The sequence below is a fragment of the Zootoca vivipara genome, chromosome 7, assembly GCF_963506605.1.
Source record: "Zootoca vivipara chromosome 7, rZooViv1.1, whole genome shotgun sequence".
NCBI classification, from domain to species: domain Eukaryota; kingdom Metazoa; phylum Chordata; class Lepidosauria; order Squamata; family Lacertidae; genus Zootoca; species Zootoca vivipara.
The window spans coordinates 41984362-41998480 of NC_083282.1; the positions used below are offsets into that span (position 1 = coordinate 41984362).

Below are 14119 nucleotides of genomic sequence, written 5' to 3' on the forward strand. Positions count from 1 at the left end.
CTGCCAGACTCCCTGTAACATACCTGTTGATATGGAAATATAGTTTAAGGAATGTAATTCATAGGAGAAGCCTAATTATATGTGACATTTCATACATCATGGACAAAGCTTCTCCCGAGGAAAGTAGCAATGTTCTGTCTCCTTGAGAGCAAAGAAACATGACACCCTGATGAACCAGAGGTAGCAAACATATATATTCTGCTATACTTCAAACAACAGCATTGTAGAGTAAAAGAGCAAATACAAAAGAGCAAGATCTGACATGAGTAGGAATTGAAGCTTGGAGAGCTTCCTAAAAGCTCTTTTCAGTTAAAAAACAAATTGTCCTTCAGGAAAAAAAAGATTTTAAAAATAGCAGTACTCTGCCAAGCAATTCATTACATAGATGTTGTAGCAACAATGCTTAACCCCAGTGGCTCCTTCTCTACTTTACTTTTTCCACAAGTAAAAATGTTAGAGAATTTCCAGGTGGAGGCCTTCTGATGCATTCCAACAGGGAATAAGAGAGGCTGGTTTTGTTTCATCCGTTTCTTCCCTCTCTTTTGTTCTCTCTTTTGCTCTCTTTTGGATTCTCCTCAAATTTTCATTTGGAAACTTATGACTTCTGCTTGTGCATAGCAAGTTGGTTTCAGGACGACTCATTCTGTTTTTGGAAGGACTTGAAATACAGGGAAGGCTGGAAGATACAGAGTAGTATTTTGTGCTAGTCCTTCTCAGAGTAGACTCACTGAAGTTAATAAACATGACTAAGGTTTGTTCATTGCATTGCATCTATACCGAGTAAAAGCTTATTTGAATACAACCCTGGAGCCTATTCTGAAGGGTCCCAAATCTGTTGTGAGCTGGTAGCGTATAATGTTTAAAATGTATGAGCTGTGATGTCCTTGATTCAAAACATACATCAAATGTGAATCTAACAGTTCTCCAGCTTCAACCTTCCAGCTGCAATGTTGAGATAACAATATTGACTTATTTTGCAGGGCTGTTGTAAGAATTGTTCAGATAATGTCTGTAGAGCACTTTGAATACTCTAAATGAATGCTAAAGCATTTTGTTGTAACTGAATAAATTCCCACTCATTAGTGGAAATGTGCATGGAAATGCTGCCATAAAGATGGATTATTAATTTAGTGGATTGGCAAGTCTCCATTGCTGCTCAACACTCTATTGCCACACTCAGTGCTTTTTTTCCTGGGGGTACGCATACCCCTAAACATTCTGTGAATCTTTGTACTTTTGTCCATTTACTGTATTTATTTTTCTCGATTTGAACTATAAAATGGTGATTTTCTTGAGTCAAAAGGAGACTACCCCTAAACATTTGGGGGGGGGTGTAAAGTACTGCCCACACTCATTCCCGACTCTTCATTTTCAAGCCTTTTCAGCATGGCAAAATATCTTTTGTGTGAATTGTGATAAAAGGTTACATTAAGAACTTTAATAGCTAAAAGGACATGGTGAACATTACCGTGCTAGGTGGGAGGCACACTGGCCATGCATAGAAACATTTCTGATTTATCACCCTGGTTTGCCTTCTTCTTCTTCTTCTTCTTCTTCTTCTTCTTCTTCTTCTTCTTCTTCTTCTTCTTCTTCTTCTTCTTCTTCTTCTTCTTCTCTTTTGCAGCAAGACGGAAAGTGATCTGAAATCATCTGGAATTTGTCACCCTGGGCTCCTTTGGGAGGAAGGTCTGGGATATAAATTTAATGAATAAATGTGAAGATTCAGGCTGTTTTCACAAGCAATGCTTAACATTTTTGTGTGTGTGTCCGCTATGTCTGATTTGAATGTGACTCCTACATTTGCTAGAATGTGTTGCATGTGATTTAAAAATGGCTCCCATTTTATTCTGCGCTACTAGAACTGATGCTAGGCATTCTTACACCCCAACCCAATAGGGGGAAACCGATGCACAATTGGAGATTGTGTGCATATTTCCCGGGCTGAATAGCCAGAACATGAGTTTCACGCCTGCAGCCCGCAATAAAATAGTGTCAATCATTTGAAAGGAAAGGCAAAGACTAAATCCAAACCTCTGCACCCAAACATGTAATCTTCTCTACCAAGGGCTTGGCTTGGCTTCTGGAAACATTCTCACAGTTTTTACTTGAGGATGTGAGCTTTCTTTTGTTGAATCAGAGCATTAGCATCACTTGCAAAATCTGACATTTAAGCAAAGAATATGCCATGCATTTGAACAGTTTAGGCTTCTGCCATTGTGTGTCAGATACCAAGCCATCATTACCTCCCACTCCAGAAGCTCATCAAGGGTGTGTGCTGCCTCTGCTGAAAGCTTGTGACACTTTAAATAGCTGTTTGGTCCAATAAAAGATATTGTTTGATAAATTCTGTGGTCCTCTGAGATAACGTATCACATGATCACCTTGTGCTGGGTGTCAGTCAGACTTCCAGCTTCAATCATTTAATCAAACAGGCTTAAGTTAAAAATGCACACACTAAAATATCCAAATGGCAGATCAATTGATCTTTCTTATTTCCCCACCCTTGAATACCTTATCCAGAATGCCAATGAAAGAAGAAATGTTGGCACTTTCTAACTGCTTTCCCTCCTTTTGACCTTTTAGTTAGGAAGCGGCTGGAGTGGAATGAAATGCTGCAGCACATTTTCTCCAATTGTTTTTTATTTTGTAAACAAACAAACAAACACAAACTGCCATTATCTGAGAACACTTCCTGGTCGCAGTGGTGTGCAAAACTGCATGTTTGGTTCGGCAGTTCCTTATCACATGTAGCTCTGCCCCCTCTTTTTTGCTAATCACACACATAATCCCAGAAACATATATCATAAGCAACGTGGTATCTTGCATTTCTTTTCTATCAGGTTACCAATAGTAATGGTGTGAGAAGAAGTGAATCGTTATGTAAAATCCTGCATTGCAGATCTTGGGGCTGATGCAAAGAACTCAATAAAGTCTTCTACTTTAATCATGGAGATAAAAATCACAAAAGTGGTTTCCAAGATGCAGAGCCTTAAAAGACAAAATAGAAGGGGAAGAGATAAGATGATGGAGGAGGGGCAGGAGAGAAGCACTTTGTTCCACAAAGTTAGCAAAGAAAACAGAGCCGGGGCTGGGATGGGATCTTTCTTTTCCACTGGAGCTTCCTTTTAGACTTTGTATTCATGGAAGGAAGGCTCAAACTTGGTTGCACATGAATCTTTTTCTACACTTTAAAAGACCAAAATGCCATAGCTTTATGAATGAATCAATGACATTTACAAGGACTTGGGTAGCTACTAATAAAATCAGCAGGGCTGCTTCTAAAGTGTGCACAGGAGCACAACATTTATCACACTGTGCTTACCCTGACAACTGATCCCATATGACTGTCAGCATTGGTGTCTAGTGTGGGCTGATCAGGGCAGAGTGTGATCAGAGCTAGTCTACATCAGAGGCGGAGCTGAGGGATCATTAAGTGGGGGGTGGGATGGGGTGGCGATCTAAGCAATGGGACTTGGTGAAAAAGCATTAAGATTAGGGATAAGAGTTGAGAAGGTGATTCTGAGCACAGAACAGAAAGCATGAAACTCGTACAGGGCAATTTGTCCACTGTCTTATGCTGCACTACATCAGAGTGCTCGTGCTACAAGCACTGACGTGTAGGTTTTCTGGGAAGGATTACACTGCATTGTGGAGGGCCTTTGCACAGCATAGGAGATGCAGACAGACCACCAGTGTGGAATTGCAAATGGTTCACAACTGGGTTACAATCTTAACATGAACCATTATGTATGGTGGATCATGTGATTGCAGGGGGTGAGGAGGTCATGGAGGGGAGATGGGAACAAAGAAACAGCCATAGGCGACAAAACAAGAGGCTGGTTAGCTCTAGGACATGGCTCAACCCAAACTTAAGCTCTAGAGTCTCAAGGCCGCTGAGGCAAGATGTAGATGTAGAACTAAACTAGATGCAATGTCTCCTCTAGCAGTGGATAAGCTCCCTCAAACTTGATTTGACAAAGAAAAATGGAGAATGCTCAGAAAAATGCCCCCCTCCCCAAGTTCTAAGTGTGCCCATAATTGTTCTCCCTTCTCATGAGTCTCAATGCCTCTTGTCTCGGGTTGCTGGAGTTCTGGAGTTTATTATTCAGCGGAAAGGAGCAACCAAGCATACTAAGACTCAAATCCTAGACTTTAAGAAAGCCGACCAGAAAACTTAGGGAAATGCTGGGTGAGATCCCATGGACAGAAATACTAAAAGGGATGGGAGTTCATGATGGTTGGGAGTTTGTTAAAAGGGAGATATTATCTAATATTATCTAAATAACTTTTAACTGAGTTAAGATTTAAAAGGGATATGTACAAAAAATGGAAAAAGGGAAATCACCAGAGAGGAATTCAAACATATAGCCAGCATGTGTAGAGACAAAGTCAGAAAAGCTAAAGCACAGAATGAACTCAGACTTGCTAGAGAGGTTAAAAGCAACAAAAAGGGCTTTTATGGGTATGTCCGTAGCAAAAGGAAGAACAAGGAAACAGTGGGGTCACTTAGAGGAGAAGATGGTGAAATGTGAACAGGGGACAGAGAAAGGGCAGAACTCCTCAATGCCTTCTTTGCCTCAGTCTTCCCCAAAAAAGAAAACAATGCCCGACCTGAAGAATAAGGAGCAGATGATTCAGCAGGGGAAACACAGCCCAGAATAAGTAAGGAGGTAGTACAAGAATACTTGGCTAGTTTAGATGTATTCAAGTCTCCAGGGCCAGATGAACTACATCCAAGAGTATTAAAAGAACTGGCAGAGGTTTGAAAATTCCTGGAGAACAGGCGAAGTTCCAGCAGACTGGAGGAGGGCAAATGTTGTCCCTATTTTCAAAAAGGGGAAAAGAGAGGACCCAAAGAATTACCGCCCAGTCAGCCTGACATCAATACCAGGAAAGATTCTAGAGCAGATCATTAAGCAAACAGTCTGTGAGCACCTAGAAAGAAACTCTGTGATCACTAAAAGTCAGCATGGGTTCCTGAAAAATAAGTCATGTCAGACTAATCTGATCTCATTTTTTGACAGAATTACAAGCCTGGTAGATGAAGGGAACGCTGTGGATGTAGCCTATCTTGATTTCAGCAAGGCCTTTGACAAGGTGCCCCATGATATTCTTGTAAAGAAGCTGGTAAAATGTGGGCTAAACAATGCTACTATTTATTGAATTTGCTGACTGACCGAACCCAAAGGGTGCTCATCAATGGCTCCTCCTCATCCTGGAGAGTAGTGACTAGTGGGGTGCCACAGGCTTCTGTCTTGGGCCCAGTCTTATTCAACATCTTTATCAATGACTTGGATGATGGGCTTGAGGGCATCCTGAGCAAGTTTGCAGATGACACCAAATTGGGAGGGGTGGCTAATACCCCAGAGGAGAGGATCACATTTCAAAATGACTTTAACAGATTAGACAACTGGGCCCAAGCAAAAAGATGAATTTTAACAAGGAGAAATGTAAAGTACTACACTTGGGCAAAAAAAATGAAAGGCACAAATACAGGATGGGTGACACCTGGCTTGAGAGCAGTACGTACATGTGAAAAGGATCTACCGTAGGAGTCTTGGTAGACCACAAACTTGACATGAGTCAACAGTGTGATGCAGCAGCTAAAAAAGCCAATGCCATTCTGGGCTGCATCAATAGGAGTATAGCATCTAGATCAAGGGAAGTAATAGTACCACTGTATTCTGCTCTGGTCAGACCTCACCTGGAGTACTGTGTCCAGTTCTGGGCACCACAGTTCAAGAAGGATACTGACAAGCTAGAACGTGTCCAGAGGAGGGCAACCAAAATGGTCAAAGGCCTGGAAACATTGCCTTATGAGGAACGGCTTAGGGAGCTGGGTATGTTTAGCCTGGAGAAGAGAAGCTTAAGGGGTGATATGATAGCCATGTTCAAATATATAAAAGGAGGGGGAAAGGTTGTTTTCTGCTGCTCCAGAGAAGTGGACATGGAGCAATGGATTCACACTACAAGAAAGAAGATTCCACCTAAACATTAGGAAGAACTTCCTGACAGTAAGAGCTGTTCGGCAGTGGAATTTGCTACCAAGGAGTGTGGTGGAGTCTCCTTCTTTGGAGGTCTTTAAGCAGAGGCTTGACAGGCATATGTCAAGAATGCTTTGATTGTGTTTCCTGCTTGGCAGGGGGTTGGACTGGATGGCCCTTATGGTCTCTTCCAACTCTATGATTCTATGATTCTATGCTCCAACTCCCTCTCCAGCTGCCCATCTCTCTCTTTCAAATATTGTGAGAAGTGGAATCTGAAGTAGAACAGAGGGGTGGGAATAGGCTCAGGGTGCATGAGACACACAAATGGACAAATGTTCAGAGATCCCCACCATAATCTGTTGATTGGTGATGATGGTGAGGTGTATGAACCTAAAGGTATTTGATTTAGTGATTTGATTTGTACCCTGCATCTTCCTCCAAAATAGCCTAAGACAGCAAACATACACAATTAAAAGTTTCTTTAAAAACAAAAACAAATTGAAGCAGTTTAAAACAGCCTTCTCAAAAACATTTTAGAACTCCTAAAAGCAATCACCTGCTCTCAAACTAATAATTTCAGGATTGGTAGGGGCAGAACTTTCAGCCATCAAATGCCTGGGTAAACAGGAATGTTTTTAAATTTCACCTAAAAGTTAATAGTGAGGGAGACAGATGCACTTCACTGGTTGCAGGCCTCTGGTGAAAATAAATATAAAAATAAATGTTGGTTGGTTTATTTATTTGCTTATTTTTAAATGTGTATTTATTTATTTTTAAAAGAAGTCCACATCATTTTTTGACCAGAATCAATCTCTTCCAAACCTTGTTCCCATAAATTTGTAAGCTTTGCTTTCAATGGAGCTTGTTCTATGAATATTGTGTAATACCTTGTTTCAGCTTAATTTTAAGGACAAGCATTCTCCAATTTAAGTATATGTTAGATTGGAGTGAGACTTGGCAGGCTTTATGTTATAAGGCAGCAATTTCTGTTTCTTGCATTAACTTCTTGGGTCTGCACATACAGCTTGTTTTCTTCTTTTTTAAAAAAATCTGAACCAACTTCAGAATTGGATGAATTGCAATTGCAGAATTGGATAAATTGCAAAGTAAAAAAATTAGGTTGGTTGAAAGCATTTATTGAAGCATATTTAAATCTGATGAGGAAAGTACGGTACCTTCATTCCTTCCATGCTGTTAAGTATCTACTGTGTATTTGTATGTTTCAAACTGAGAGCTTTTAAAAATAATATGTAGTATTACTGGCTGGTGATTTAAATTAATATTCTCATGCTCCACACTGCAGTGCGCTCTCTCGCTCTCTCTCTCTCTCACACACACACACACCTTCTGTAGATATCTTTGGAGAGGATAGCAAACACAATAGCACAATGGAATGCTCAAAAGATTTCTTGTTGACTATGTGGACACAGTCCTAGCTGCAGATAAGCATACCATTGTTCCATTTATTGTTGACTGATTAAAGAGACTGTAAACAATGAAAAGGTGGAACTTCCAAAAAATTGCAGGGAAAAATTATATATATATATATATATATATATATATATATATATATATATATATACATGTTCTTTAAAAAACAACAACAACCAGAGCTTCTAGACAACTGGAAGGGTCTGGAGAGGCATGCAGGAACTATTGTGTTCTCCAGCTTGGAGCACCAACTACCACACTGTATACATACATCAACCCATCTGACCAACAATTATCAGCTTTCTAGATTTTTTTTAAAAAAAGTAGCTGTGCCTCTGCTTAATCTGAAAAAACTACTCTCCTGTAATACACAAAAGTGGCTGCCTTCTGAGAAAACACAGAACGGCAGTTTTCCAAAAGCTAGTTGCTATGGTTGCCAGATTAGAATGAATCTATGTGTGTGGGAGGGTTGCACGAGTTCCCCATATCTTGCCCCAATGGAAGATTCACAAAGCACCCTCCCCTACTGTCACCCTTTCTCTGTCCCAAGGTCAAAAACCTACCTGGAGGCAAGTGGCCCCCAGATCCCAGTTGAGCATATTTTACCACCAGGAACTGGAACTTTTTGGAAGCACTGTTGTTTGCGCATGACACCTTTAGAGTGTAGTGGGGATTAATTCTGCTCATCTTCAGTGTGGAATGAACTGGAATATTCTGGAAGAGGGCATGGCTGGCTTGTTCCCTAAACAAGGGCACTCCACACTACAGCATTTTGTTGCAGGCGCTGTTGCAATATATTGATATGAGCTTGTGGGTGCCAGGCTCCCCTAAATTCCTGGACCCAGTAAGTGTTCGAATTTAATCAAACCTCTTGAACCCCTGGATTCAGCAAGGGTTAAAAAATAAGACAGGCTAGTTTCCTCATGAGGTAATCGCCTGGGAGATGAGCCATTAAGAGAGAACAAAGGGAAAGGTGATGGGCCATTAACAACACTAAAGAGAGGAGGCTCTGGGACAGATGGCAAATGGATGGTGCCTTCCTACAGCTCTCAGATAGTTAGAAGACGCAGCCAGAGTCTGAGCCTTTAGAGTTGGATGTGAAGTTACCTAGAGGAAGAAAAGTTTGCAGACTGGTAAAGACAGCAAGCTTGAGAAAGGGTCAGAGCATGATGGTTGCCTTTGAATCCAAGGCTGCAGCTATGAGAAAAAGAAAATCCTTTTGGGGTGTTGATGCAGTGAACCCCTTCATCATAGGCTCAGGTTGTACATATATGTGAATAAACCATATATCTTAAAGACACTACAGTCTCCACTGTGCCTCATCTCCAAAAGGAAAAACAAACCTGGGTAGGTGCTTGGAACCCCTGGAATCTCACACTGCTTGGAGATAGGGGTGGTATGCAACAATATTATTCCTCATATCCTTTACTTATCAAGTAGAAAGTTCATGCAAGCCAACATAAGAGTTGTTTGTTTGTTTGTTTGTTTTTACTGCTGATTCTTACCACAATTTTTGTTGCAGTGAACATGACATTTATCATGGTTGTATTGGGGTCCATTCAGGAGAAATGATCACATGAAAACAACAGAGCAAGCCAACTCATTGAGAAGGTCATTGTATCCTAGGGGCCCCCTCCAAATAATGAACACCATAGTATCTTCATAAACTTTATTCTACTCCTGTTTTAAGGGTGATTTTGTTTCATTTCCGTTCAAGCACCAGCTCTTACATAAAGTAATACTAAACACTGGACAACTGGCAAAGCACAAAGTCATTCTGCAAGGAGATCAGCAGCACTGCCAGGCTTGAAGGGCTTCTGAGGTGTGTATGCGTTCCTATACCCCATCACCTGGTCCAGAAGGAGCTGCATAGATGGGGCTAAGGGAGAAGGTTCATTGGTAGCTTAAATTCTGGCAGGGTTTGGCTTGCCTGCCAAACTGCACTGCTTTGTTTTATTAAACACTTTCCTTTTGCAGTGGACACTTTTTCCATGGGTGTGATGCTCTCTCTTGCTTTCTGCACATGGCACACATGTTTGTTGGCCAGGGACACTTTTTTGATCATCAGGATTGTACCTCATTATTGTAGGTTTAGATTGGTGATCTTTATATTCCCCCAGCTCTTCATCTCTAAGGTTCAGAGAGGCATTCAGAAACAGTGCTGCTGGGTTTACAGATCACAAAATTATGGGGAGAAGATATGAGGGATGAGGGAGTACTATTTAAACCCTCCATAACATTCTAAAATCAAAGTGAAGTCTTTCCAGCTGTTGTTGTCATGATCTGCTTGTTTGTTTCCTCCTCCCAAATGGAAGCCATCTCATAGTACTAGCAAGGGTTGACTTTAGGCTGTGTTGGCCCCTAGGCACTGACTGGGGAAGTAACATACTTGTGGGGAAAATGTTCACGGCAGTTGCTAGACCAGAAACTGTCACATTCAATCAAACACCACCGCAAGTTAGCATTTCACAATGCAGAACACTCTTCTGAATAATATGGACATTTTTCTGAAAGTACCAATAGCAGAGTCTGTTATCAGTTACCTAAATCACTGGAAACATCAGTCTCACTTGACAATGTAACCACCAATTTATATTGGTGTGCTTTTCATTTCAGTCTTGGCTGATCCCAAATTAGTAAACTAATAATGCAACCATATGCATGCAAGAAGTGGGTGGTGCTGTGGTGTAAACCACTGAGCCTTGGGCTTGCTCATTGAAAGGTTGGCGGTTCGAATCCCTGCAATGGGGTGAGCTCCCATTGCTTGGTCCCAGCTCCTGCCAACCTAGCAGTTCAAAAGCACGTCAAAGTGCAAGTAGATAAATAGGTACCACTCCGGCAGGAAGGTAAACAACATTTTTGTGCGCTGCTCTGTTCAACCAGAAGTGGCTTAGTCATGCTGGCCACATGACCCGGAAAAACTGTCTGCGGACAAACGTCGGCACCCTCAGCCAGTAAAGTGAGATGAGCGCCGCAACCCCAGAGTTGTTCGCAACTGGACTTAACTGTCAGGGGTCCTTTACCTTTACTTTTATGCATGTCTACCTAGAAATAAAAGCTCTCTCTCCCCCCTGTGCAATTCCCCTTGGGAGTGACAGAATATCACCATCCCATCACTCTCAGAGGGACCAGTTCTATGTGCATTGAAAGTGTGTGGCAGCAAGAAAGCTGTAACATGCTCCTTTTCCTCTATGGCCATCTGCGGCATCAGCCATTTTGCTGCCTTACTTTTAGAAAAAAAAATACACACATATACTTGGAGAAAGACATGAGGAGGCACTTCAATTAGCTGCATCTTTTAAAAGTCAAAGCATGTGGTAACATTGTTCTTGTTTTCCAGCTAAAGGCGCAGTTCTGGGAAGCGTGCCACTGTCTGTCTATAGGCCTTGTTTGTTTTATGAAGGTTACAGGCACCTGGAAGGGTTGGTAGAACTGTCTCCTTAATAACATACACAAATAAAAACAAGGTTCAGATGGTGTAATAAACCCAGCAGCCGACTGACAGCAGAGCTTTCTTGGCAGCTTGGGATAGGAAGCAGTTTCAGAAAGGATATAAGAAAGGATGCCAGGAAGGTGTGGAGTTGTCAGGGCGATAATTGGACTGGCATGGTTATTTCCATCCCGGGTTAAAAGGTTGGAAAACCCACAATTTTACTCAGCAGCTGCAAACTTGCCTCAGAATTGTTATTCAGTGGTCAATACACAGGCTGGTTTAAGACCTGGGTTAAAGCTATCTCACGTTGACTCGAGATCCAAACAGCCTGGAAATTAGAAGCCGAGTCTCATGCCTTTACAGACACACACTCTGATCAGTAATGATATTGTGCAAGGTCACAAATTGTGCTTGCTTACAATTTACCCTCCATGCATCTACAATTTCCCTTGGTCTTTCAGATCCAAATCCAGGTCAGGAGGAAGTGCCTGGGACCAGCAGAGATGCCTCATGTTGTTCTGGACCTGTAATGTCTTACGATGTCTCTGAGCCTTATTGTGTTGCTAGAGAAATCTTCTTGTTGTGGATGGGCACAGTGGCAGTCTGTGCAGAATTAGAGCCCCCCCTGTGGTTGAGGGACCTTAAGTTATTCCTTTACATTGTTAACTGAGACGATACATTGGAAACAGGACTGCAAACAATGGCCATTGTTGCCATCCTAGTGTTTCAGTTTCAGCTTTTTCAAGTTGCTGTACTTGTGGCAGTTTTCATCCTATTTTTGCCTGCCAGCCCAACCTCTGAGTGCTACAATGTTCCAGGGGTTCAAGACACTTACCCCAGGGTTCATGATTCCGTTGGAATGAGGCACATTGGAGACTGTGATGTCTTTAGGATATATGGTTTATTTGCTCATATATACATCCTGAGTCTACTTTTTCCACTTGAGGAAGATATTTTGTACCATGAGGCCCCAACTATCAGGCCTCATCTGATAGGTTCACAGCATTAACACCACAAGAGATGTTAATTCCAGCAGAAATTAGGCATGGTTCTGTCTCTTAGCTGCCCAGCCTGTAGCTTTTCTTCCCCTGAAGATATGCCGCAAGGCAGCAGAGGTTTAGGACCAGAGTTTTCCTTCTCCTAGATGGGCTACCTTCCCAGGTGGATAAGCCCCACTTGCCCCTCACTCCCCTCTACAGTAAAGCTTTCAGAACTTCATGTTGGTGACACATTTTTAGACACATTTTCACGACACACTAATTCAGTGTTACTAGCAAACTGGAGGTTAAACGTACCCCTTATAAGAGATACAACATACCTACACACTGCAGCTGACACATTTCCATGTCGCAACCCACAGTTTGGAAAGCTCTACTCCACAGCATGTGCAGAAACCGCCTTCTTGACCATTTGACCCACTATTGGTCTTGTCTGCTCAATCCACTGGAGCTTGTCTTCACATGCAGGGTAAGGCCCTAACTCACTGGATACCTTCACCTGGTTTAGCCAGCCAATCAAAGCCATCTCCCAAGGTGTAGCCACTGTCACATGCAAACAGCTTCTAGGAGCCACAGGTGAGAGCTGAGTGCAGGGGCACACCCAGGATCAAAACTGGGGGGGGGCAAGAGAGGGGAAGAGAGAGGGAAGGAAGGAGGGAGGGAGGGAGGGAAGAGAAGGAAGGAAGGAAGGGGTGGGGGAGAGGGAGAGAGAGAGAGGAGAGAGGAGAGAGAAGGGAGGGAGGGAGGGAGGGAGTGAGGGAGGGAGGGAGGGAGAAAAAGGAAGAAAGAAAGAGGGAGAAAGGAAGGATGGAGCTCCCGTCTGCCCGTCTGCCCCCAGCTCAGGCTGCTCCTCCCCCCTCCCACGTTCCTGTCGCTGGCTGCTGCCGCGGAGGGGGTGAAAACAGCCCAATTTCCATAACCCGCAGCGACTTTCCCCTTCAGTTTTTGGAGGGGAAAAGTGCGGGTTATGGTCCATAAAATATGGTTTTTTAAAAATGCTTCTGGGGGGCAGCTGCCCCCCCTGCCCCTCGCTGGGTACGCCCATGGCTGAGTGCAAGGTGGGGACCCAAGGTGGACAGCATGAAGTGTCCCCCACTAGAGGTACTACCCCTCCCCTAACACCCCTGGTGGAAGGTTATGCAACTGATTTCTAGCTAGGAAGAGGCTTAGACTGGTCAATGTTGGAGTTCAACAACATCTGAAGGGCCACAGTTTCCCCATCCCTGCTCCTGAGCCTGGTATGATAGGTACAGATCAGGTCATTTGATACAGGAAATCCACACAAACTGGATTCTGCAGATCATCGTAAGGATGCCTGCAGAATCCAGTCTGTGTGCGTCCCTGTATTATATGACCTGATCTGCATCTCTCAGACTCGTGTGGATTGGAACTTAGCTATAAAATACCAGATTCTGCACTTTCCTGCCATGCGGTTCTTGGTAGTTTAAATGTATAAAAACATTCATTGAAATAATATTTTGAGGGAAAATATGCATTTAAGTACTTGCTTTGAGAGGAAATGAAAAATTACATATTTAAATGTGTATTTAAATGCATTGTTGTTGTTGTTGTTGTTAAAAAAATGCAGATTAATGCAGATATGGAACAGAACTATGAGTGAAAACCACACAGAAGTGACATGGATAGAAATAGAAAGATTTCCCATCCCTATCTGATAGTTTTCAGCATCATGAAATGTCTGTTGAAGCAGGTTAGCAACTGTTAAGTAGCCTGTGAATCATCTGGGCACCTCTTATGCTTGCCAGTTTGAACCCTATGTGTAGTTAGTGAAAGGCTTTGGCATGCGAACCTCTTTGCTGTACTTCCATTTGGGAGAATTGAGAGATCTAGTAGTTTGTGTTCCGCACTTGAGAGAGAAGTGAAGGGGTGGGTAGGTAGCCCAAATTACCTCAATTTAAATGCAAATTTTGACTTTTCACGTCTGACTAGAATGTCTATTTGTTTTTGTTTTTTAAAGACTCAAACCTGAAGCAATGAAAAAATCAAATCTCTTTCTTGCTGATATTGATATATTTTCCACACAGTAATCTTTGCTTTCCTTGTGTTTTCCCCTCTCCACTTAAAAATTAATTTTCTTGAGAGAAAAAGGTCATTAGGAGAAGGTACGCCATTCTAAGCCAAACAGAGAAAAGATGCTGTCTGCTTAATATGTTTCATCATTTCTTAGTTGAAGATTTCCTATTTGGGGATTTTAAACCCCAGTCACTAACTTACAAAGGGACACTTGAGGGATGGCATAATAGTAAGTT

General features: G+C 42.3%; 1 protein-coding gene across 1 annotated transcript in view; it reads left to right on the top strand.

The window, feature by feature from the left end:
- Positions 1 to 14119, top strand: part of BEND5 (BEN domain containing 5) — a 730611-nt gene that overhangs the window by 630995 nt on the left and 85497 nt on the right. The window lies entirely within an intron of this gene.